We start from the raw sequence: 16,435 nt of genomic DNA, 5'->3' as shown, positions 1-16,435 counted from the left end.
CTGGTCAGGGTTCGATCACATTGCATAGACTCAGGTCCCTGTTCAGAAAATACCGCCAAAGGATGAGCAGATTTGCGCTCCCGCAAACGCCGATCAACCTGAATGGCTAAAGCCATAAAATCACTCAGACTTGTAGGGGTGGGGAACCCCACCATAACATCCTTAATGGCTTCAGAAAGACCTTCTCTGAAATTTGCAGCCAGGGCACACTCATTCCATTGAGTAAGCACTGACCATTTCCGAAATTTCTGACAATACACCTCTGCTTCATCCTGCCCTTGAGAGAGGGCCAGCAACGCTTTTGCTGCCTGATTCTCAAGATTAGGCTCCTCATAAAGCAATCCAAGAGCCAGAAAAAACGCATCCACATTAAGCAATGCAGGATCTTCTGGCGCCAGAGAGAAAGCCAAATCCTGTGGGTCGCCACGCAACAAGGAGATAACAATTTTTACTTGCTGAGCGGAATCACCAGAGGAACGAGGTCTCAGAGATAGAAATAACTTACAATTATTCTTAAAATTCTGAAACCTAGATCTATCTCCAGAAAACAACTCAGGAATGGGTATCTTTGGTTCTGACATAGGGCTATGAATAACAAAATCCTGAATACTTTGCACCCGTGCAGCAAGATGATCCACACTAGAAGTCAGAGTCTGAACATCCATGTCTGCAGCTGAGCTCAAAACCACTCAGAGTTCAAGGGGATGAAAGAAGCTAGACAGACTGCAGCACAAAAAAAAATAAAAAAAAAATGTACTCAGGTCTTCTTTTAATCCCACTTCTGCGATGCAAAAAACACTTTTTGGCCTGCTATACTGTTATGATCCTTAGTGGTTGAGGATCACAAATTACTTCAGCAAGGTGACTAAACATAGGACAAGCTCTAGGGAGGTGGAAAACTGGACTGACCGCAAAACTGAACCTATCCAACCACACTAGAGGCAGCCGGTGAACGTGTCTAAAATCCTAGACGTCTCGAGCCAGCCTGAGGAACTAACTACCCCTAGAGAGAAAGAAAGACCTCTCTTGCCTCCAGAGAAATAATCCCCAAAAGATATAGAAGCCCCCAACATATAATAACGGTGAGGTAAGAGGAAGGCACATACACAGGGGTGAAAGCAGATTCAGCAAAAGAGGCCCACTAATTCTAGATAGCAGAAAATAGAAAAGGGGTCTATGCGGTCAGTAAAAAACCCTTACAAAATATCCACACTGAGATTTCAAGAACCCCCACACCAACTAACGGTGTGAGGGGAGAAACTCAGTCCCCTAGAGCAACCAGCAAGTAAGAAATCACATTTTAACAAGCTGGACAAAAAACATGATGAACGCTGATAATCAGAAACTGAACAAACAAAAACTTAGCTTGTCTTGGAGAGACTGGGAGCAAGGTAGTCACCAGGAATCTGAAGAGCACTGATTACATTGATAGCAGGCAAGGAACTGAGTATCCAGGTGAGCTAAATAGGAAACCAACCAAGGATAACGAACCAGGTGATGAAGCAACCTGCAGAAAGACAACACTACACAGTACCACTTGTGACCACTAGAGGGAGCCCAAAAATAGAGTTCACAACAGCAAACCCAACACGACCACATTATGCAGATTATGCAACACCAAAAAGCGAATATCCTCCTGATGCGCAGGAGCCATGCACATGGTCAACTGGGTCCAGTACTGAGGCTTATTCTTGGCCAAAGGCGTAGCATCTAGGGTTGAGCGAAACGGATCGTTCATTTTCATAAGTCGCCGACTTTTGGCAAAGTCGGCGTCTCATGAAACCGAGCCGATCCCTGTGTGGGGTCTGCCATGCGGTACGCGACTTTCGCGCCAAAGTCGCATTTCAATGACGCTAAAAGCGCCATTTCTCAGCCAATGAAGGTGGACGCAGAGTGTGGGCAGCGTGATGACATAGATCTCAGTCCCCACCATCTTAGAGAAGGGCATTGCAGTGATTGGCTTGCTTTCTGCGGCATCACAGGGGCTATAAAGGAGCGTTCCCGCCGACCGCCATCTTACTGCTGCTGATCTGAGCGTAGGGAGAGAAAACCACTGTGTAATACTTGGCCATTTTTTTTTTTTTTTTTACAAATTCTCCCTTTTCAAAAAAAAAATAATTAGTGGGAGATAAATATTGGCAAGTCTGCCTCTGTGCCATTGCTGTGTGTGGCATCTGTCTCTCATTGTGTGCCACCGAAAACCACTGTGTAATACTTGGCCATTTTTTTTTGGGGGGGTAAATTCTCCCTTTTCAAAAAAAAATAATTAGTGGGAGATAATTATTGGCAAGTCTGCCTCTGTGCCATTGCTGTGTGTGGCATCTGTCTCTCATTGTGTGCCACCGAAAACCACTGTGTAATACTTGGCCATTTTTTTTTGGGGGGGGTAAATTCTCCCTTTCCCAAAAAAAATAATTAGTGGGAGATAAATATTGGCAAGTCTGCCTCTGTGCCATTGCTGTGTGTGGCATCTGTCTCTCATTGTGTGCCACCGAAAACCACTGTGTAATACTTGGCCATTTTTTTTTTTGGGTAAATTCTCCCTTTTCAAAAAAAAAAAAAATTAGTGGGAGATAAATATTGGCAAGTCTGCCTCTGTGCCATTGCTGTGTGTGGCATCTGTCTCTCATTGTGTGCCACCGAAAACCACTGTGTAATACTTGGCCATTTTTTTTGGGGGGGGGTAAATTCTCCCTTTTCAAAAAAAAATAATTAGTGGGAGATAAATATTGGCAAGTCTGCCTCTGTGTCTTTGCTGTGTGTGGCATCTGTCTCTCATTGTGTGCCACCGAAAACCACTGTGTAATACTTGGCCTTTTTTTTTTTTTACAAATTCTCCCTTTTCAAAAAAAAATAATTAGTGGGAGATAAATATTGGCAAGTCTGCCTCTGTGCCATTGCTGTGTGTGGCATCTGTCTCTCATTGTGTGCCACCGAAAACCACTGTGTAATACTTGGCCATTTTTTTTTATTTTTTTTTAATTCTCCCTGAAAAAAAAAATTGTGGGAGATTAAGATTGGCATTTCTGCTTGAGTGCCGGTCCTGTGTGTGCCATCTGTCTCAAATTATTGGGGCACAGAAAACTAAGTGTGTAACATTGGGCCTGATTTTCCTTTCAGTGTCAGGCACCTGTAAAGGTATATATAAATCCTACAGAAGTTTGAGTTCACCTTATAAGTTGTTTTACAGTAACAAATACCATTACTTTGGTTACGTTTTGCAAACAATGAGGAAGTCTAGTGGAAGAGGTCGTGGCTGTGGGTGGTCATTGTCAGCTGGTAATGATGGTAGTGGTGGTGGAGCATCAGGTGGTCGTGGTAAAAGCAGTACATTACCTAAGTTTCGAGTTGTTGAGCCAGGTTCGTTGTCTGGCTACACAAGGCCTCGGACGCTCTCTTTTCTGGGAGTAGGAAAACCACTTTTGAAGCCGGAGCAGGAGGAACAAGTATTGGCTTTCATAGCTGACTCTGCCTCTAGCTCTTTCGCCTCCTCCTCGGAAAGTGCCAAATGTCAGAGCAGTGCATTGTCAGTGGATGCTCCCGGTCGGGAACAAGTCGCTTCCTTGTGTCCTTCACCCAGAACAACAGTGAAGGATGCGTCAGTCGACACAACAGGTTACTCCATGGAGCTCTTTACACATACCGTTCCTGGGTTAGACAGTGAAACAGTTAACAGGCCATGCCCATTAGAAGTTGAATCGGACTTGGAGTGCACAGATGCACAGCCACAGCCAGATTACTATGCTGTTCCTTTGACTCAGACCAGAACATTGCCCTCGCAGTGTACTGAGGCAGAATCAAACCCAGTGGAGACTATGGTGCCCCGTCACGAACGCTATACCACCGGCTTACACGGTGACACAGACGAAGTTGCACACGACATAGAAGAGGAGGTCATAGATGACCCAGTTGTTGACCCCGATTGGCAGCCATTGGGGGAACAGGGTGCAGGCGGCAGTAGTTCTGAAGCGGAGGAGGAGGAGCCGCAGCAGGCATCAACATCACAACAGGTTCCATCTACCGGGCCCGTATCTGGCCAAAAACGCGTGGCAAAACCAAAACCTGTTGGAGGACAGCGTGGCCATCCGGTTAAAGAAGCTCAGTCTGCAATGCCTGAAAAGGTATCCGATAGTAGAAAGAGTGCAGTCTGGCATTTTTTTAAACAACATCCAAATGATCAGCGCAAAGTCATCTGTCAAAAATGTTCAACTACCTTAAGCAGAGGTCAGAATCTTAAAAGTCTAAATACAAGTTGCATGCATAGACATTTATCCACCATGCATTTGCAAGCCTGGACTAACTACCAAACATCCCTAAAGGTTGCAGCACCCTCGGCCAATGAAGCTAGTCAGCAACGCTACATCCCTTCCCTCCCTGTAAACCCACCATTTCCCGCACCACCTGCAGTATGTGTGCAGCTTTCGTCGCCAGGCCAAAGCAGTCAGGGAATCACCAGGTTTGCAGTAGGAAACACTGCATGTCGGGCACCGGCAAGAATAACATCTCCAACCCTCTGTCACTCACCCATGTCCACCGGCACCACCGCTAGTTCCACGATCTCCAGCTCTCCAGTCCAGCTCACCCTACATGAGACTCTTGTTAGGAAAAGGAAGTACTCATCCGCGCATCCGCGTACACAGGGTTTGAACGCCCACATTGCTAGCCTAATCTCATTAGAGATGATGCCCTACCGGTTAGTTGAAAGCGAAGCTTTCAAAGCGCTGATGGACTATGCTGTACCACGCTACGAGCTACCCAGTCGGCACTTCTTTTCTAGAAAAGCCATCCCAGCCCTCCAACAGCATGTTAAAGAACGCATCGTCCATGCACTCAGGCAGTCGGTGACTGCAAAGGTGCACCTGACAACAAATGCATGGACCAGTAGGCATGGCCAGGGACGTTACGTGTCCATCACGGCACACTGGGTGAATGTGGTGGATGCAGGGTCCAAAGGGGACAGCAATATTGGGACAGTTCTGCCTAGCCCACGGTCAAGGAAAGAGTTGGCTGTAGGCATTCGCTCCCCCTCCTCCTCTTCCTCCTCCTCCTGCAGAAGCGAGATCTCGTCCACAGACCGCAGTCGCACATCCACTCCATCCGCAGCTGCCACTGTTGCACACCAGGTGTGCCATTATGGGACAGCTAGTGGCAAGCGTCAGCAGGCTGTATTGGCAATGAAGTGTTTGGGCGACAACAGACACACCGCAGAAGTTCTGTCCGAGTTCTTGCACCCTCAGTCATGGCTGGGCACTGTACATCTTGAGGCAGGCAAGGTAGTGAGTGATAACGGAAGGAATTTCATGGCTGCCATAGCCCTTTCCCAACTGAAACACATTCCTTGCCTGGCTCACACCGTAAACCTGGTGGTGCAGTGCTTCCTGAAAAGTTATCCGGGGTTACCCGACCTGCTCCTCAAAGTGCGCAGACTTTGCTCGCATATCCGCCGTTCGCCCATACACTCCAGCCGTATGCAGAACTATCAGCGTTCTTTGAACCTTCCTCAGCATCGCCTAATCATCGACGTTGCAACAAGGTGGAACTCCACACTGCACATGCTTCAGAGACTGTGCGAACAGAGGCATGCTGTTATGTATTTGTGGGAGGATACACGGGCAGGCAGTTGGATGGCAGACATGGAGTTGTCAGGTGTGCAGTGGTCGAAGCTACAAGACCTGTGTCAAGTCCTTCAGTGTTTTGAGGAATGCACATGGCTGGTTAGTGCAGACAACGCCATAATAAGCATGAGCATCCCCCTAATGCGTCTGCTGATGCAAAGTTTGACGCACATAAAGGAGCAGGCGTCTGCAGCCGAGGAAGAGGAAAGCCTTGATGACAGTCACCCATTGTCTGGTCAGGGCCGTGTAGAGGACGCGGTAGCGGGCGAAGAGGAGGAGGAAGACGAGGAGGATGATGGGGATGAGTACTTTTTTAATGAGGAAGCTTCTCCTGGGCCAACAGAAATTAGTGGCGTTGCAAGGCCGGGTTCTGTTTTTTAAGGGAGACAAGTGACGTAGATTTGCCTGTAACTGCCCCTCAAACCAGCACAACCGCAGATTTGACAACTGGAACTTTGGCCCACATGGCGGATTATGCCTTACGTATCCTCAAAAGGGACCTACGCATTATTAAAATGATGTGCGATGACGATTACTGGTTGGCCTGCATCCTATAAAGGCAAATTGCAAAATATTATGCCACATGAGAACCTCGAACAAATATTAGCAACCAAACAAGCTACTCTTGTAGACCGTTTGATTCATGCATTCCCAGCACACAGCGCCGGTGATGGTTCTCACACAAGCTGCAGGGGGCTACAGGGCAGAGGTGTTAGAGGTGCACAGATCAGAAGTGGCGTTGGACAGAGGGGTTTTCTGACCAGGTTGTGGAGTGATTTCGCAATGACCGCAGACAGGACAGGTACTGCAGCATCTATTCAAAGTGACAGGAGACAACATTTGTCCAGTATGGTTACTAACTATTTTTCATCCCTTATCGATGTTCTCCCTCAAGCGTCATTCCCATTTGATTACTGGGCATCCAAATTAGACACCTGGCCTGAATTGGCAGAATATGCATACCTCCCAACTTTTGAAGATGGGAAAGAGGGGCAAATTTTAGGCCACGCCTCTGACCACACCCATTCATAATTAGTCACACCCATATCCACGTCCCAAGCACACCCATTTAGCACTGCTGATCACACTGTTTCATATACAATAGTTATAAACAAAAAAATATGGCCACACAGTGCTCCATACTGTATAATGACCACACATGATGCCCCATACTGTATAATGGCCACACATGACGCTCCATACTGTATAATGAACACACATGACGCTCCATACTGTATAATGACCGCATGCATACTGTATAATGGCTGCACATGATGCTCTATACTGTATAATGACTGCACATGATGCTCCATACTGTATAATGGCCGCACATGATGCTCCATACTGTATAATGAACGCACATGATGCTCCATACTGTATAATGACCGCACATGATGCTCCATACTGTATTATGGCCACAGTTCTCCATACTGTATAATGACATACAGGCACGCAGCTCACACACATGCAGCATCACACACACATGCAGCCATCACACACACACACGCAGCCATCACACACACACACCCAGCCATCACACACACACACCCAGCCATCACACACACACACTCAGCCATCACACACACACACCCAGCCATCACACACACACACCCAGCCATCACACACACACACCCAGCCATCACACACACACACCCAGCCAACACACACACACACCCAGCCATCACACACACACACCCAGCCATCACACACACACCCAGCCATCACACACACCAGATACCTCATACACACATGACACACACACACAAATGCAGCATCACACATCTCACACACACACACACACATCACACACACATCACACACACAATCTCCTCTGTGGTGCAGGGGCGACTGATCTGTCCATGTGCACTGCAGCTCTTCAGTTTCTCCGGCTGCTCACAGCTCTGCACTGTCCCGGCACCTCCCCCGTCTCTCCTTCTCTGCCGGGATAGCAGCTAAGAGCAGGAGACGCCGGAGCTCCGTGCACACACAGGAGGAAGTGAGTCGCTGACCTCTCATCTTGATCGCTGCTGGCTCTCTTCCTCAGCGTGGCAGCGCCGCACACACAGGGGGCGGGGGCGGGGGGGGGGGCGTTATCGGTCGGGAGGAGACCCAGCATGTATAAGAAAAAAAAAACAGCCACAAACCTAAGCTACTCAGGTGCCGCCCCCTGCATTGTCCCTGCCCTAGGCACGGGACATTAGTGTCCCGCCCGGGATCCCGGGGCTGGCTGTCAAAATCAGGACAGTCCCGCGGGATCCGGGACGGTTGGGAGGTATGGAATATGCATTGCAGGAGCTTGCTTGCCCAGCAGCTAGTGTGCTATCAGAAAGAGTATTCAGTGCTGCTGGTTCAATATTAACCGAAAAAAGGACTCGTCTGGCTACCCAAAATGTGGATGCTCTCACCTTCATTAAAATGAACCACTCCTGGATTTCAAATTATTTTGCCCCACCTTTCCCGGCTGACACCTAGCTTTCCTATAAAAAGGTCTTGCTTGTGGACTGGTCTTACTGAGTGTTCCAATCTCTTAATTTGCAGCAGCTGTTTGTCCAGCATACGACATGTTTACACATCCCCCAATGGGAAAACTCCCCCCACGGGGCCGTGGTCTCACCACTTGTCGCAAGCACCGTTACAGTGCTGTTTGTCTGAACAGGTGGGTGTGCCCGCTTTTGGTCGACGGCACTGCCATTGGGTCCCTCATAGTACAATGTAGTGTCTCTGGCGGTGGTGGTGCGCACCCAACGTCAGACACACCGTTGTAACATGAGGGGCCCTGGGACGGTACCGCCGGACACAAGAGAGTTCCCCCACCCCCCCAGCTCAAACTGTGCTCTACCACGTGCAAAATTATCTCGCACAGCTCCACCAATGTTTAGTCTATGCGCTGACATCATTCAATGCCTGGCACTGACAATACCAATTTGTTGACATCTATGATGCTAGTTAAAGTAGTCTGGGTCAGTGTCCTATATTGACACCAGTAAATACTAAGTTACTGCCAAATTACTTTGTCAGAAACTCAGCAGATGAGCCTACCCCTGTACCTAAGTATGCCACCTTTTTTTTTTTTGTTGTTGTTTTGCGAGACATTAACATCTATTTATTTTTTGTGAGTACTGTGTCAGACACTCCTTGCAATCCTCCTCCGCTGACCACAATGCTGCCTGAGTATCCATGTAACCGATTTAAAACTGCCATGAGCCTATTTTTTGTTATGTTAGGCCTTCGTTAGCCTGTCTGCGGTCACTCCTTGCAATCCTCCTCTGCTGACCACAATGCTGCCTGTGTATCCATGTAACCGATTTAAAACTGCCATGAGCATATTTTTTGTTATGTTAGGCCTTCGTTAGCCTGTCTGCGGTCACTCCTTGCAATCCTCCTCCACTGACCACAATGCTGCCTGTGTATCCATGTAACCGATTTAAAACTGCCATGAGCCTATTTTTTGTTATGTTAGGCCTTCGTTAGCCTGTCTGTGGTCACTCCTTGCAATCCTCCTCCGCTGACCACAATGCTGCCTGTGTATCCATGTAACCGATTTAAAACTGCCATGAGCCTATTTTTTGTTATGTTAGGACTTCGTTAGCCTGTCTGCGGTCACTCCTTGCAATCCTCCTCCGCTGACCACAATCCTGCCTGTGTATCCATGTAACCAATTTAAAACTGCCATGAGCCTATTTTTTGTTATGTTAGGACTTCGTTAGCCTGTCTGCGGTCACTCCTTGCAATCCTCCTCCGCTGACCACAATGATGCCTGTGTATCCATGTAACCGATTTAAAACTGCCATGAGCCTATTTTTTGTTATGTTAGGCCTTCGTTAGCCTGTCTGCGGTCACTCCTTGCAATACTTCTCCACTGACCACACCAATGCTGCCCGTGTACCCCTGGAACCTATTTAAAAGTTCATAGAGCCTATTTATATATTTTATTTAATATTAATAAAGCCATGATGGACTACGCTGTACCACGCTACGAGCTACCCAGTCGGCACTTCTTTTCTAGAAAAGCCATCCCAACCCTCCACCAGCATGTAAAAGACCGCATTGTCCATGCACTCTGGCAATCTGTGAGTACAAAGGTGCACCTGACAACAGACGCATGGACCTGTAGGCATGGCCACGGAAGGTTACGTGTCCATTACGGCGCAATGGGTTAATGTGGTGGATGCATGGTCCACAGGGGACAGCCTACTAAGTCTGTCTGCAGTCCCTAATTCAAATTGTCCTCCACTGTCTAAATCTGAGCTTCAACCTTCAGGCTCTCATTAAGTGCTTTTTTAACCAAAAATTGGTGGTTGGGGCCTACTAACGGTGTCTGCCCCTCCCTGGTGTTTGTCCTCAACTGAATAAAGCTGAGCTTCAACTGTTATGATTTTCCCAATGGCAGGGAAATCAAAATAACAACGGACTAGCTCTCGGGTGATGGGAACTAAAGTGACCGTGACCTGAACCTGACACGACACTGGAAGTAGCCGGGGAGTGTTTCCTACGATGCCCTAGACACCACGCGCCAGCCGGAGATCTAACTAACCCTATCAGAGGAATATACAGGCCTGCCTTACCTCCAGAGATGAACCCCAAAAGGAGATAGCAGCCCCCCACAGATATTGACGGTGAGTCAAGAGGAAAAGACATACGTAGGATGAACAGCAGATTTAGCACAGTGAGGTCCGCTTACTAGATAGCAGAAGTACAGGAAAGAGTCACTTAACGGTCAGCTTCAAAACACTACTCAAAAACACCATCCTGAAATTACTTTAAAACTCCAGTGACAACTCATGCCACTGGAGTGGCAATTTCAGTCCATGAGAGCTTCCAGCTACAGAGAGTCACATTGCAAATAGCTGGACAAAAATAGCATAAACTAGAAACAAAATACAACTTAGCTGAACAGGATCTTGAGGCAGGAGAATGCAACAGAATGCTACTGATACATTGTTGGCCGGCATCAGACCAGCAGCCAAGCAGCCTTAAATAGGAAACTCCCCTAATGGGTGTCAACAGGTGATCAAGGATAGAAGAAGGCAAATAAGTGGCACTACCATAAAACACCACCGGGGGAGCCCACAAACAGAATTCACAACAGTACCCCCCCCTTAAGGAGGGGGCACCGAACCCTCACCAGAACCACCAGGGCGATCTGGATGAGCACTATGAAATGCACGAACCAAATCAGGAGCATGAACATCAGATGCTGTCACCCAAGAATTATCCTCCTGACCATAGCCTTTCCACTTAACTAGATACTGAAGTTTCCGTCTGGAAACACGGGAGTCCAAGATCTTTTCCACCACATACTCCAACTCACCCTCAACCAGCACAGGAGCAGGAGGATCAGCAGACGGAACAACCGGCACCTCATACCTCCGCAACAATGACCGATGAAAAACATTATGAATAGTAAAAGATGCTGGGAGGTCCAAACGAAAGGACACAGGATTGAGAACCTCCAGAATCCTATAAGGGCCGATAAACCGAGGCTTAAACTTAGGAGACGAGACCTTCATAGGAACAAATCGAGAAGACAACCAAACCAGGTCCCCAACACAAAGACGAGGACCGACACGCCGATGACGATTAGTGAACTGTTGAGTCTTCTCCTGGGACAACTTCAGATTGTCCACAACCTGTCCCCAAATCTGATGCATTCTATCAACCACAGCATCTACTCCAGGACAATCCGAAGACTCCAATTGACCGGACGAAAAGCGAGGGTGAAACCCTGAATTACAAAAAAATGGAGAAACCAAAGTGGCAGAACTGGCCCGATTGTTAAGGGCAAACTCTGCCAATGGCAAAAAATCAAGCCAATCGTCCTGATCAGCGGACACAAAACACCTCAAGTAAGTCTCCAAGGTCTGATTAGTACGCTCAGTCTGGCCATTAGTCTGAGGATGGAATGCAGACGAAAAAGACAAGTCGATGCCCATCCTGGCACAGAACGCCCGCCAAAATCTAGACACAAACTGAGTACCCCTGTCAGACACTATATTCTCAGGAATACCATGCAAACGCACAACATTCTGAAAAAATAGAGGGACCAGCTCAGAGGAGGAGGGCAATTTGGGCAAAGGTACCAATTGAACCATCTTGGAAAAACGGTCACACACCACCCAGATGACGGACATCCTACGAGAAACAGGAAGGTCAGAAATAAAGTCCATAGAGATGTGCGTCCAAGGCCTCTTAGGAATAGGCAAGGGCAACAACAACCCGCTGGCCCGGGAACAGCAGGGCTTAGCCCGAGCACAAACATCACAAGACTGCACAAAAATACGTACATCTCGAGACAAGGAAGGCCACCAGAAGGACCTAGACACCAGATCCCTGGTGCCAAAAATTCCAGGATGACCTGCCAACGCGGAAGAGTGAACCTCCGAAATAACTCTACTGGTCCAGTCATCAGGGACAAACAGTCTACCAGGCGGACAGCGATCAGGCCTATCCACCTGAAACTCCTGCAAAGAGCGCCGCAGGTCTGGGGAGACAGCTGACAATATCACCCCATCCTTCAGGATGCCAGTAGGTTCGGAATCACCAGGCGAGTCAGGCTCAAAACTCCTAGAGAGGGCATCCGCCCTCACATTCTTAGACCCAGGCAGATATGAAACCACAAAGTTAAATCGAGAGAAAAACAACGACCAGCGCGCCTGTCTAGGATTCAGACGCCTGGCTGACTCAAGATAAATTAGATTTTTGTGGTCAGTCAAGACCACCACCTGGTGTCTAGCACCCTCAAGCCAATGACGCCACTCCTCAAATGCCCACTTCATGGCCAAGAGCTCCCGATTTCCAACATCATAATTTCGCTCAGCGGGCAAAAACTTTCGAGAGAAAAACGCACATGGTCTCATCACTGAGCAGTCAGGACCTTTCTGCGACAAAACTGCACCTGCTCCGATCTCGGAAGCATCTACTTCAACCTGGAACGGGAGCGAAACATCAGGCTGGCGCAACACAGGAGCAGAAGAAAAGCGGCGCTTAAGCTCCCGAAAGGCCTCCACAGCCGCAGAGGACCAATTAGCAACATCAGCACCCTTCTTGGTCAAATCAGTCAAAGGTTTAGCAATGGCAGAAAAACCCGCTATGAATCGGCGATAGAAATTAGCAAATCCCAAGAATTTCTGAAGACTCTTTAGAGAAGTAGGTTGTACCCAATCACAAATAGCCTGAACCTTAACAGGGTCCATCTCCATAGATGAAGGGGAAAAAATATATCCCAAAAAGGAAATTCTCTGAACCCCAAAAATACACTTTGAGCCCTTCACAAATAGAGAATTAGCTCGTAAAACCTGAAAAACTCTCCTGACCTGTTGAACATGAGATTCCCAGTCCTCCGAAAAAATCAAAATATCATCCAAATACACAATCATAAATTTATCCAGATATTCACGGAAAATATCGTGCATAAAGGACTGAAAAACGGAAGGGGCATTCGCGAGACCGAAAGGCATTACCAAATACTCAAAATGGCCTTCAGGCGTATTAAATGCGGTCTTCCACTCATCCCCCTGCTTAATCCGCACCAAATTATACGCACCACGTAGATCGATCTTAGTGAACCACTTCGCCCCCTTTATGCGAGCAAAAAGATCAGTCAGTAAAGGTAACGGGTACTGGTATTTAACTGTAATCTTATTCAGAAGTCGATAGTCGATACAAGGTCTCAATGAACCATCCTTTTTACCCACAAAGAAAAACCCTGCCCCCAGTGGAGACAAAGAGGGGCGAATATGACCCTTTTCCAAAGATTCTCTGATATACTCCCGCATAGCAGTATGTTCAGGTACAGACAAATTAAACAAGCGACCCTTAGGAAATTTACTACCAGGAATCAACTCAATAGCGCAGTCACACTCTCTGTGAGGGGGGAGAGAATCAGTTTTAGGCTCCTGAAAGACATCATAAAAATCTGACAGAAATGCTGGGATCTCAGAGGGAGTAGATGAAGAAATGGGAACCAAAGGTGCATCCCCATGAATCCCCTGACATCCCCAGTTCAGCACAGACATTGATCTCCAGTCCAAGACTGGATTATGAATTTGTAACCATGGTAATCCAAGTACTAATACGTCATGTAGATTATATAACACAAGGAAACGAATAATCTTCTGATGGTCTGGGGAAAGATGCATAGTCACTTGTGTCCAATATTGTGGTTTATTGCTAGCCAAAGGTGTAGAATCAATACCCTTTAAGGGAATAGAAACCTCCAGAGGCTCTAAATCAAACCCACAACGCTTGGCAAAGGACCAATCCATGAGACTCAGAGCGGCGCCAGAATCCACATAAGCATCCACAGTAACAGATGATAAAGTACAAATCAATGTCACGGACAAAAGAAATTTAGACTGCAAGGTACCCATAGAAAAAGATTTATCAACCTTTTTATCAACCTTCTTTATGCGTTTAGAGCATGCTGATATAACATGAGCTGGATCTCCACAATAGAAGCACAACCCATTTTTGCGCCTGTAATTCTGTCGTTCACCTCTAGACAATACACTATCGCATTGCATATGCTCTGGTGCCTTTTCAGAGGTCACCGCCAAATGATGCACAGGTTTTTGCTCAGAAGATACCGCCATATGGTGCACAGGTTTTTGCTCAGAAGATACCGCCATATGGTGCACAGATTTGCGCTCCCGTAAACGCCGATCAATCTGGATAGCCAATTTCATGGCATCATTCAGACCTGTAGGCACAGGGAACCCCACCATGACATCCTTCACGGCATCAGAGAGACCTTCTCTGAAATTAGCTGCTAGAGCGCACTCATTCCATTTAGTAAGCACCGACCATTTACGAAATTTTTGGCAGTATATCTCAGCTTCATCTTGCCCTTGGGAAAGAGCTATCAAGGCTTTCTCAGCCAAAATCTCTAAATTAGGTTCTTCATAAAGCAACCCCAAAGCCAGAAAAAACGCATCTACATTTAATAACGCAGGATCCCCTGGCGACAATGCAAATGCCCAACTTTGTGGGTCACCCCGCAATAGGGAAATAACAATTTTAACCTGTTGCGCAGGATCACCAGCAGAGTGAGATTTCAGAGACAAAAACAATTTACAATTCTCTCTGAAATTCAAAAAACGGGATCTGTCTCCGGTAAAAAATTCAGGCATAGGGATCTTAGGTTCAGACATTGGAGCACGTATAACAAAATCTTGTAAGTTCTGGACCTTTGTAGCCAGGTTATTCAGACCTGCAACCAAACTCTGTGGATCCATGATTCAAACAGGTGTAACCAAAGCCATTCAGAGATTAAGAGGAGAGGAAAAAAAAAAAAAAAAGGCTGAAGACTGCAGTTTAAGCAAGGAGTACAAATAAGCACTAAGGTGCACTTTCCAAACACAGAAGGAAAAAAAACCTTTTCATATCCTTTCCTGCTTTAGTGCATAGTTTTAACACATGTGGGCCGGCCAAACTGTTATGATTTTCCCAATGGCAGGGAAATCAAAATAACAACGGACTAGCTCTCGGGTGATGGGAACTAAAGTGACCGTGACCTGAACCTGACACGACACTGGAAGTAGCCGGGGAGTGTTTCCTACGATGCCCTAGACACCACGCGCCAGCCGGAGATCTAACTAACCCTATCAGAGGAATATACAGGCCTGCCTTACCTCCAGAGATGAACCCCAAAAGGAGATAGCAGCCCCCCACAGATATTGACGGTGAGTCAAGAGGAAAAGACATACGTAGGATGAACAGCAGATTTAGCACAGTGAGGTCCGCTTACTAGATAGCAGAAGTACAGGAAAGAGTCACTTCACGGTCAGCTTCAAAACACTACTCAAAAACACCATCCTGAAATTACTTTAAAACTCCAGTGACAACTCATGCCACTGGAGTGGCAATTTCAGTCCATGAGAGCTTCCAGCTACAGAGAGTCACATTGCAAATAGCTGGACAAAAATAGCATAAACTAGAAACAAAATACAACTTAGCTGAACAGGATCTTGAGGCAGGAGAATGCAACAGAATGCTACTGATACATTGTTGGCCGGCATCAGACCAGCAGCCAAGCAGCCTTAAATAGGAAACTCCCCTAATGGGTGTCAACAGGTGATCAAGGATAGAAGAAGGCAAATAAGTGGCACTACCATAAAACACCACCGGGGGAGCCCACAAACAGAATTCACAACAGTACCCCCCCCTTAAGGAGGGGGCACCGAACCCTCACCAGAACCACCAGGGCGATCTGGATGAGCACTATGAAATGCACGAACCAAATCAGGAGCATGAACATCAGATGCTGTCACCCAAGAATTATCCTCCTGACCATAGCCTTTCCACTTAACCAGATACTGAAGTTTCCGTCTGGAAACACGGGAGTCCAAGATCTTTTCCACCACATACTCCAACTCACCCTCAACCAGCACAGGAGCAGGAGGATCAGCAGACGGAACAACCGGCACCTCATACCTCCGCAACAATGACCGATGAAAAACATTATGAATAGTAAAAGATGCTGGGAGGTCCAAACGAAAGGACACAGGATTGAGAACCTCCAGAATCCTATAAGGGCCGATAAACCGAGGCTTAAACTTAGGAGACGAGACCTTCATAGGAACAAATCGAGAAGACAACCAAACCAGGTCCCCAACACAAAGACGAGGACCGACACGCCGATGACGATTAGTGAACTGTTGAGTCTTCTCCTGGGACAACTTCAGATTGTCCACAACCTGTCCCCAAATCTGATGCATTCTATCAACCACAGCATCTACTCCAGGACAATCCGAAGACTCCAATTGACCGGACGAAAAGCGAGGGTGAAACCCTGAATTACAAAAAAATGGAGAAACCAAAGT

General features: G+C 47.1%; 1 protein-coding gene across 3 annotated transcripts in view; it reads left to right on the top strand.

The window, feature by feature from the left end:
- Positions 1-16,435, top strand: part of LOC143788250 (cytochrome P450 2D14-like) — a 223,621-nt gene that overhangs the window by 15,001 nt on the left and 192,185 nt on the right. The gene's annotated exons all lie outside the window — the stretch shown is intronic.

This window comes from Ranitomeya variabilis, chromosome 8, assembly GCF_051348905.1.
Source record: "Ranitomeya variabilis isolate aRanVar5 chromosome 8, aRanVar5.hap1, whole genome shotgun sequence".
NCBI classification, from domain to species: Eukaryota; Metazoa; Chordata; class Amphibia; order Anura; family Dendrobatidae; genus Ranitomeya; species Ranitomeya variabilis.
Note: the sequence above shows the minus strand (reverse complement) of the source record. Positions and strands in the feature narration are given on the sequence as shown.